Source organism: Narcine bancroftii, chromosome 9, assembly GCF_036971445.1.
Source record: "Narcine bancroftii isolate sNarBan1 chromosome 9, sNarBan1.hap1, whole genome shotgun sequence".
Classification (NCBI taxonomy): Eukaryota; Metazoa; Chordata; class Chondrichthyes; order Torpediniformes; family Narcinidae; genus Narcine; species Narcine bancroftii.
The window spans coordinates 104,872,778-104,883,913 of NC_091477.1; positions in this window are offsets into that span (position 1 = coordinate 104,872,778).

Sequence of the window (11,136 nt, forward strand, 5' to 3'; positions counted from 1 at the left end):
GCTTCCATTGTCCATTCACCTGCTGCTCCAGGACAGCACCAATGGCTGTGGCAGAGCCATCGACGAAGACCACCATATGCAGGCTGGTGTGTGGGTGTGCGAGCATGTAGCCTTCGCAAGGGCATCCTTGGTGGCTTTGAATGCACTGCAGTCCTCTGTGGTCCAGGTGAGTGTTTTGTGCTTGGCTGTGATGAGGGCGAATAGCGGCTGCATGATGCGCGCGGCTCCTGAGATGAATCAGTTATAGAAGTTAACCATACCCGCTAAGTCCTGCAGACCCTTGAGGTTGTCTGGGCATGGGAACTCCTTGTTAGCGGCGACCTTCGTAGTGGCGGGTGTGGCTACTTTGGCCGTGATGGCATGGCCCAGGAACTGCATGAATTCTTTCCCGAACTGGCACTTGGCTGGGGTGATGGTGAGGCCGAAGTCGGCCAGCCGGGAGAAGAGGGCATGCAGGTGGGCCTTGTGTGGCGGCCGGTCCCTGCTGGAAATGAGGATGTCATCCAAGTAAATGAAGACGAAATCCAGGTCCCTGCCCACTGAGTCCATGAGGCGCTGGAAGGTCTGAGCGGCATTCTTTAGCCCAAACGGCATGCGAAGGATTTTGAACAAGCTGAAGGGTGATGATGGCTGTCTTGGGTATGTCCTCAGGGTGCACCGGGATTTGGTGATACCTGCGTACCAGGTCAACCTTGGAGAAAACCCTCGCACCATGCAGATTGGTCGTAAAGTCCTGGATGTGAGGGATGGGGTAACAGTCAGGAACTGTCGCCTCGTTGAGCAGTTGATGGTCTCTGCAGGGGCACTAGCTGCCGGAGGCTTTCGGGACCAGGTGGAGCAGCGAGGCCCACGGGCTGTCGGAGCACTGAATGATCCCCAGCTCCACCAGATACGAAAACTCTTCCTTGCCACCTGGAGCTTGTCAGGCGGGAGCCAGCGTGCCTTGGCATGAAGCAGTGGACCCTGGGTGGGGATGTGGTGGAACACCCCGTGGCGCGGTGAGGCAGCGGAGAACTGTGGCCTGAGGAGGGCTGGGAACTCGTCCAGGATTTGCTGGAACTCATCTCTGGGCATGCTGATCGTGGCCATCTGCGACTGCTTTGTGCGGGAGGCATCAAGGCGAATGGCCTGGAAAGTTCGGGTGTCTACCAGGCGCCTACCTCGAATGTCCACCAGGAGGCCGTGGGCGAGGAGAAAGTCGGCACCCAGGATGGCGGTTGGAAGGGACGAGGCGGTGAACCTCCACAAGAACTTTCGCCGGCCGATCTGGAAGTCGACTGTCTTGTTCCCATACGTCCGGATCTCTGTTGCGTTGGCTGCACAGAGAGGAGGTCCTCAAGGTCAGTTTCTGGACTCGATGGCCGTGGCCGGGATGACACTGATCTGGGCCCCGGTGTTGATGAGAAAGCGCCGGCCACTGACTGAGTCCCGCAAGTAGAGGAGGCTGTATCCTTGCCCAGCCGCCGCAGCCATTAACAGCGGCCAACCTGCTCATTTCCCTGGAATGAGCAGGGCTGATGGCACTTCAGAGCCTTGGCTCCTCAGCGCTGGTGGTAGAAGCAGAGGCCCAGAGCGGATGCCGTGCCCCTTGTTATGCTCTTGGTGTCCCCTGCAGGGGCCAGGTGTTCTACCGCAGCCCTAGGGGCAGGCTTGGCGTGGTCATGCCCGTGCCTCGTGACCTGCTGGACCGCTGAGCCCTCTGGGAATCGCTTGAGTCATAGCATTCTGAGCAACCTTCCTCGGGTCGGTAAAGCTCTCTTGGGCCAGTAACGGCCGGATGTCGTCGGGCAGATGGTCGAGAAAAATTCACTCAGAGTGGGCAGTTGGTGTGATCACCCATGAGCGCGAGCATCTCGTCCAGCAGCTCCACCGGGGACCTGTCCCCCTAAGGCGTCAAGGTGCAGCATCCGAGCGGCACGCTGACGCCTGGATAGTCCGAGGGATCTGGTGAGGACTCACTTGATGATCCCGTATTTGTCTTTGGCGGGCAGGTGCTGAACGAGGTGCAGCACACGTTTGGCGGTTGGCCTGGTCCAGGGCGGCGACCACATGGTAGAATTTGGTCATGTCGGACGAAATCTGGTGAGGTGAAACTGAGCCTCCGCGTGGCCGAACCAGGTCTCTGGCTCCTGAACCCAGAAGTCAGGCAGTTTGATGGCTATTGCACTGATCCCAGGTTCGCTCACGTTGGGTTCAAAGACATTTGACCAGTCGGGGTCACCAATTGTAGCGGCAGCTACACTGCTACTGAAAGAACACACAACCAGACGGGTTGAGCTCAGTGTGCAGAAAACTGGTTTATTGCTGGCTGCCGGGCTGGACTTGTACTCCCAGCCCAGACCTGGCTGAGAACCGCGCTGGGGGGGCGCTGACGTCACTCGGGTATCACGTGGTCCCCCAGTGAGGGCTTCTGAGCCCGGTGCCGAGAAGAAGGGGAAACCCCACCCCCGATGGGGCCATTTTGGCCGACTGTCCCCGTCGCGTGGATTACACGCAGTGCCGATTCGCCTGCCTAGTGGCATGCCACCATACAAAGTTATTTTCTACTTTCACTGTGGCACACCACCGATCAAAACACACAACCTTCCTATGAGCAAAATCCAGGTAAGATTGGGTTGCTGCTTTTTTTAAACTCCTGAACTTTTGACTATAAGCCTTTGTGACTAGTTCATAAGATCAAAGTATGGCCTGCTTTACAAATTCGTAATCAGCTGCTTGTTGTACCGTGAGACACAAATACACCTGTTGGGCTTTCCTTTTAAGAACACTTTGTGGCAGGAGTGACCACTGGTCTGGTGGCCATTTTAAATCTATAGCTACTTTCTCAAAATGCTGAAAATACTGGTCTATTTCAGCTTTCTCAAATGGAGGAACTTCTCTACTGATCAGAAACCTCTCCTCCTGACCAGCACGTGGGTTTTGGGCTTCTCCCTCTCCTCCATTAGGGTCAGCTTTAATTTAGCTAGTTTTAGCTCATGCTTCTGTTCTTTCTCTCTCTCTCCTCTAACTCTAGTTTTCTCAAAGCCAACTTAACTTCCTCTGAAGTTTTCTCCTTTGGAAACTGTTTTAATGCTGCTTCTTCAAATACCCCCTTTCCTACATAGTGCTCAACAATCTTTTGGGAAATTTCCTTTTTTTTTCATCCCAGTTCTTACTGTAAGAAGTTTTAACTTGCCAACTATAATCATCAGTTCTGACTTTTAAGCCATTTTTAAATTAACCACTGAAGGGTTAACTATTCTGATGGTGAGGAGGACCCACGGCAGTTCGTCTGCCCAGCCTGGGCCGGTGAGGTAAGCCATGAGGGCGGATTTCATATGACAATGAAACCTCTCCACCAAACCATTTGCTTGCAGGTGGTAGGCTATGGTATGGTGGAGTTTAACCCCCAGGAGGTTCGCCAGCTGAGCCCAGAGCGTGAAGGTGAACTGGGCGCCCCTGTCACTGTAAATTGGAGGAGCAATTAATTTTCTGTCTTGGCAGCTGTGGATAAATGTGTCCCCACCAAATTGTTCAGGGTTTTCCACAATCAGAAGCCCTGTATGAACAATGAAATCTGGAACCTAGTGAGAGCCTGATTATAGGCATTTAAGTCCAGAGATCCATATCACTACAGAAAGAACAGGTATTAACTACGGAAATCAATCTTCCTGGCGAAGTGGAGTTTCCGGACAAAAATGGAAACCTCAAAGGAAACCCTACAGCTTTGGCAGGGCCTAAATGATATCATCTGGTATAAAATCAAATCCTTAGCAGTAGGAGACAACAAAACGTCATTCCCAGATGAACTCAATGGCTCCTACACCTGATTCGACCACATGTTCCCTGATGATCCTCTTCTGTCTGTATTCAAAGATGTGTGGGTTGCCTTCATGAGAGTGAATCCGAGGAAAGCATCCAGTCCAGATGGAGTACCCAGCCGAGTATTATAAATCTGTGCTGACTAACTTACCAATGTATTCACAAATCTCTTCAACATCTAACTCCTGTTTCGAACAGGCATCAATTGTATCAGTACCCCAAGAAAAGTGTAAGAAGATGATCTAAATTACTATCAACCAGTAGCACTCACATGAAAGGCTCCAAACTGAGCGGTGACGGATCCGTTTCAATTTGCCTATTGCAGCAACAAGTCTACGGTGGATGCCATCTCATTGACTGGTACACCTAGACAGCAAAGCCCTGGAACACCTGGACAGCAAAGCCCTGGAACACCTGGACAGCAAAGGCATACATCAGGATTCTCTTTATCAACTACAGTTCAGCATTTAACACCATCACCCTTCAAAATTGATCAGCAGACTCCAAGACCTTGGACTCAACACCCCATTGTGTAATTGGATCTTTGATTTCCTCACCTTCAGTCCATAATCAGTTAGGATTAGTAAGAATAATCTCCATCAGTACCGGATCACCACTGGGCTGTGTTTTTAGCCCCCTGCTCTACTCACTTTACACCTATGACTGTGTGACTCAGTACAACAACACTATCTACAAATTTGTGGATGATACCACAGTAGTGGATTGTATAAAAAGGAGTGATGAGTCAGCATAGAGGAGGGAGATTGAAAACTTGGCTGAATGGTGCACCCACACCACAATCTCACACTCGATGTCACCAAAAACAGGGAGCTGCTGTTGACTTCAGAAAGGGAAAACCAGAAGTATTCGATCCAGTGATGAGAGGTGGAGAGGGTGAGCAAATTTAAGTTCTTTCAAGTAGGTACCTTGGACAATCTTTACTGGACCTAACTCACTAATGGGATTGTGAAGAAACCATGTCAGTTCTTCTGCTTCCTCAGGAATTTGCGGAGGTTTGATATGACATCCATTACAGAAGAGCATAGAAGAAAAATTAGTATATGGGACATAATCCGGGAACTTCAAACAATAAACCCAATTTTTTGCTAATAGTTTAAGCATAGTTTTATGAATATGTCAAGTCGTTTGACAGAGTTGATGCAAAGTTGACAGTATGTCTAGAACCAGGGATAAACAAGAAAATCTGCTGATGCTGGGGTCTAGTGCACAAAAATGCTGGAGAAACTCAGCAGATTATGCAGCATTCAAAGAAAGTAAAAGACTGCTGACATTTCAGGTCTGAGGCCTTCTTCAGGAGATACTTGAATGAAAAGATGAAGGGGGATGGGGAAAGAGGAGGAACAACTTACTTCAACTTCACTTGTAACTGGTAACTCAATATCTCAGGCTCCATTTTTGGAGACAAACTATCTACAGACATCTTTATAAACCCACTAACTCCCACAGTTACCTTAATTACACATTTTCCCACTCTGATTCTACTTCTTTCTCTCAGTTCCTCTGTCTCTGCTTCATCTGCTCTCAGGATGCCATCCGGAACATCTGAGGTGTCCTCTTTCAGAAAATGTGGCTTCCCACTAACTGCTGTTAACTTATCCTTCACCTGCATCCCCTCAATTTTCCACATATCTACCCTGGTTTCCCCCCCCCCCCCCACCAATCCAACAAGAACAGGGTTCCCCTCATCTTTACCTACCACCCCACCAGTCTCCACATCCAACATTTTATTCTCTGCAATTTTTGCTACCTACAACAGGATCCCACCACCATATCCATCTTCCCCCTCCCATCTCCGCAATCCTAAAGGATGGTGCTCTCCACAGGGATCATTCTTTCTGTAACTCCCTCATCCACTCATCCCTTCCTAATAATCCCCTCCATTGTACCTGCCCCTGTGACTGAAAGAAGTACTACACTTGCACTTACACATACTCCCTCGGTACTAATTAGATCTTAAACAGTCCTTTCAAATGAATCAGCACTTTACCTATGAATCTCACTTAAGGACTCTGCACATTATTTATTACTGAATATTATATATTTTTCTGTATCGTAGAGTTCATTTATATTTCTTTCATTGGTTACATTTCTCTCTTTTATACATATATCTTTCTGGAGTACAGTTTTTGCACTACCAATGAGTAGAAATTGTTCCTGCTCCACAGGAAAAAGGATCTCAGGGTTGTATATGATGTCATGCATGTATTCAGACAATAAATTTGAACTTTGAACAATTAATGCCCAGTTAATGAAATCACACCATGAATTCACTTAAAGCTATCGACCTAAACATCTTTTCTTCTTTGGCTTGGCTTCGCGGACGAAGATTTATGGAGGGGTAATGTCCACGTCAGCTGCAGGCTCGTTTGTGGCTGACAAGTCTGATGCGGGACAGACAGACACGGTTGCAGCGGTTGCAAGGGAAAATTGGTGGGTTGGGGTTGGGTGTTGGGTTTTTCCTCCTTTGTCTTTTGTCAGTGAGGTGGGCTCTGTGGTCTTCTTCAAAGGAGGTTGCTGCCCGCCGAACTGTGAGGCGCCTAGATGCACGGTTTGAGGCTATATCAGCCCACTGGCGGTGGTCAATGTGGCAGGCACCAAGAGATTTCTTTAGGCAGTCCTTGTACCTCTTCTTTGGTGCACCTCTGTCTTGGTGGCCAGTGGAGAGCTCGCCATATAACACGATCTTGGGAAGGCAATGGTCCTCCATTCTGGAGACGTGACCTACCCAACGCAGTTGGATCTTCAGCAGCGTGGATTCGATGCTTTCGGCCTCTGCCATCTCGAGTACTTCGATGTTGGAGATGAAGTCACTCCAATAAATGTTGAGGATGGAGAGGGTAATATACAAGAATGAATATAGAATTTGCAAACTAAAAAGCGGTCAAAATAAATATAGATTTTCAAGTTGACAAGACTCTAACTAGCAGGATGATTTAGAAAGATGTCCTTATCTTATATGATGTGCATTAATGTCTGACAAAATTATTTGCGATGCATTGCCAAATGTTTTATTTGTGTGCTTTAACTGCATTACTCTTCACAGGCATATGTTTCCCTGGTGCTGACACAGGAATAGAGGTTTCAGCTGCATGGGGGATTATGGGTAATGAAGACAGCCATTGATCCCACATTGAGCTACCGCCACCCTGAGCAAGCCCATTGTTTTTTGATTTCAGTGAATAGGTGAAAGCAACAAGTTGTTGCAATTTTAAAATAATTTTAATATTGTGGCTTAGTTCCCTTTGATATCATTAATGTTTCTATTGTGTCTTATTTCTATTGTTGTATCTCTCATTTCTGTTGTTGTTCAGCAGACCCCCTTACCTTCCAGGCCCCTAGGCTTCAGCCCACTCAGCCTAATGGTTAATCCACCACTGTGTGAGTTGTATTCATTTTAGCTGATGATGCAATCACAATTGGGAAAGATAAGTGGGAATTATATAAAGATGATGATCCTAATTTCTTGAGTTCTTACATTCTTAATGTGCTCTGATAATTTGGTGCTTCGCCTCAATTTTTAGCTTGGTTTTCTTTTCAATGTAAATCCAGGATTTTAACAGTCTCCCAGGAAAATGGAATATCTTGGTGAATGATAAATTCAACAGTTTGTTTCCTTGACTGAAGGACAGTTAAGATGGGAAAATAGAGGAATATGGAAACAGATGATGAAGGAAGGGCTGTTTATTTGGAGATAACTCTAGCATAGAAAAAAGAATAGAAAAGAAAGGCTTAGATTAAGAAAAGGACTGAAAAGAAAAATGTCAACATTTTGAAAATTTGAGCACTAAAATATTTATTCTCTTGGCTGAAAAAACTGATTGGTATCTGTTAGGTCTGCTTTGTTCATGAATGAGTGAGACAAACACCAGACTGAGTCGAAATCAGGGTTCTTTGTTCTTTATTACCGGATTGTAACACTTGCGACTAACAAAGTTAGTCGGAGAATGCATTCTGCCGTTATCAGCAAAATGGTGATTTTTTATACCCTTGGATACATGCTTAGAACATCATCATATCATTACTTGTCCAATGACTAAAACTGTTGCTATCCTTTCCCTGCTAGCTTCCTGCCTCTCAATCCATCAATGTCTCTCTTATCTGGTAAGTACAAGGATGCATTCACATCTTGTTACTGCCCCGTACATTCCCATCTCATGATGTTTTACCTAACAGGAGTACAAGGACACCTCCCCTTCTTGTTACTGCCCTGTACAGGGTAACTCCCTACACATTCCCATCTCATGATGTTTTACCTTACATATCACAGGAATCTTGTCTCCACAAAGGTGCTGGCGTTAAAAAGCACAAATGTTCTCTTTCTGTGAAGATTTTAATGAAGAATTAATAGGCAGTGTAACAACTTCATGAAACTCGATGATTGATGGCAAATTGCCTTCTAAATCATGAAGGAGAAGTAGTGCAACATTGTGCAGTGATTTTCAGTTCACAGGATGTCTTTTCTCCACATTTTCCTGCACATTACAGATCAAGATATAGCATAAAAAGAGAAACGTTTAGAATTCTTCACTTATGCTAGCTCTTTACCTGGTGTTATTGTGAAGCTATATTGCTATAAAAATAGACAGTGTCACTACTGCCATCTAGAGACTCAATTTTCAGTCACTGAAAGAATAGTAGCAGTTTTAATGGTCCAGGATTGATCTACACCAGGGGTAGCCAACCTTTTAATTTTTAATTTAGACATACAGCATGGTTACAGGCCATTTTGGCCTACAAGTCCTTGCCACCCAATTAACCAACACCCCCCCCCCCCCGACCCCCAGAATGTACTCGTGCGTCGAAATGACCTGTTACCATGCTGTATGTCTAAATTAAAAGGTTGGCCACCCCTTGTCTACAAGGTAGTGAGTGAGGGTCCACCTTTGTGAACCTTTTCTCTGAAACTCTTCTGATTCTAAATATTGCCAATGTGTATAAAAGCAGGCCTTTAGTGACTTAATTCTGGCATTTAGATTTGAGGGGAGGAGGAGATCAAAGGCCTCTCAGAAAATTAACCTAAAAATTTTTAATGGTTAATAAAAATGTGCTTCCTGGCTTAGCTGGTTTTCAAGTCAATCAAAACTGTTCCTAACACTTAGAAACCTCCAAGACCTATTTAAATAATAAAATAAACATTTAAAGGAGGTAAAGCGAACAAAATAATTGAATTATTGAAAAATAAAACAGTTAAAACATAAGCTTTTAAAAACATAAATCAACTTTATTAATTAAAAATATCACAAATTACTTGAAAATGTCTCAGATTACTACTGATCTTTGGTCTAATACAAAACTTCACAGGAACACAGCATTCAGATTATTTGCCTGTTCTTTAAAAGTTTACTTTTAAGTGACAGTTAACTTGTCACATCAGAAAGTTGAGTGCCAATTACACACATCTGTGAGACGTAAAATCTAATTTCTAACATGGAGTAACCCAAAGGAGAGAAAGGTATGTGGACATATTCTCTTTATCATTCACAGTAAATGCTGGAAGGTCAGACAGTCCTTTCTTCAACCTGAAACATTAATTGTGTTTCTTTTTCCAAAGATGCTGCTTGACATGCTGAGTGTTTTTGAAATATTTTAATTTCACATGTCCAGCATCTGCAGTTTTTTGTTTATCCCTTTTTTTAAAAATTTGATATTTAGAAAATGAGTTTTGAAACAAGGCAAATTCAATTTTAAAGCAAATGGGATGGGAATAGAAGAGGAAAAAGTAAGGAAGGAGATTTTGGGTCCCATTGGGCTATTAAACAGGGGATACAAAATTATAGCTGAGGTGAAATGTTAGAGTGGAATGATTGGGGTGTAAAAATAGTGAGTTGTTTGGAATCAAGGAACAGTTATTAGAGTGACAGCGGTGGAGTGGCTTCATAGTACTAAGACTGATGGAGGAAGCAATACAATTGGAATTGTAGAGAGAAGATGATTTGGAAAGAGTTCAAAAAAGCCAAATGTTCCCATATGCAAGTAACCCTTTGCACCATTTTACAGTCCACCTGCCACAGTTGTTTATCTCCAACTACAGTGTCCACTGCACACTCCAGACAAAGATCATTTTCATTACCATGAGTATTATGTTGGACAATATTTGCACAAACTCGGTTAAATTTAGAATAGAAGAGAGTCAGGGTTGAATATATGTGGGCCATGTGAGATTTTATCAGTAGTTATGTCAAGACAATCTGTAACTTCATGGCCCAGCATATCTCGTGTTCTTCCACGAAGTCAGATGACCACTTAATGAATAGTTCCGTAATAATTTAGTTATATAAGGAACAGCATAAGGTGGACTTTAAAATTAAGTGAGAACCTTAGCAACAAGATGAGACTGCAGGTATTTAATCAGTGAAATTTGTATGTAATAAAGAGAGTTAAATAATTGTATAACATTAAGAATTCACAAGAGATCCATCGAAATATAACTTCTCTAGTGATGCACACAATTTAATGACATGGTTCCAATTTCTAACTGAACCTCAGGGATTAAGAACAAACAAATCACTTCAGTCCTTAAAAGCAGCCAAAATACCTCAGTATAACAATGTACCCCTTGCTCATGTATCTTGTTATCTAAGTAGATATGATTTTAAAATATACACGGATGCTTACTGTTGAAATAAAGAAAACAATAAGGAATTCCAATCATAAAATAAGCCTCAAGATTGACAAGTTAACTGTCACTTAAAAGTAAACTTTTAAAGAACAGGCAAATAATCTGAATGTAATAGTATTTTCTTTTCTTCGTTCATATTTCATTTTTGCCCAATCTACAAGCCATTTATAGGTATAATTGAAAATTAGCAGTACATCTGTTTTGGGGGAGTAATTTATCACAGTGCATTGTTCATCACTGACGCTTAGCCTTGGCTTCAACAAGGCAATAGTTGCTGGGGTTAAGACGTGGAAAGCACTTCTGCTGCGGTGCTGGGTTTTCATTGCTTTGTTGCTAATTGTAGCCTCTTTCTATTGAATTGTGAGCAGAGTAAAAGAGCTTGTTTGCTTGGTGCAGCAAAGCTGCCAGGGCTGCTCGAGCTATTATCAAAGATACTCTTGATCTTTTGAAAGCAGGAAATAGAATTTTTTTTCCAACAGAGAAAGTAATTTGTGATGCGTCCATTAGTTCTTCATTAAAGCAAGATTAAATTGCACAGCAAATCACATCTGTGTTTGGATGATTAAAGGGTGGCATTTTAGAGGCCAAAACTAATTACTAGTCAAAATGAATGAGAGTGAAAAAACAGACATGTTTTTACATTAGATAGCGTGGCTTGTAATTAGATTCTGGCTAATTCCACTATTTCTTCTCTT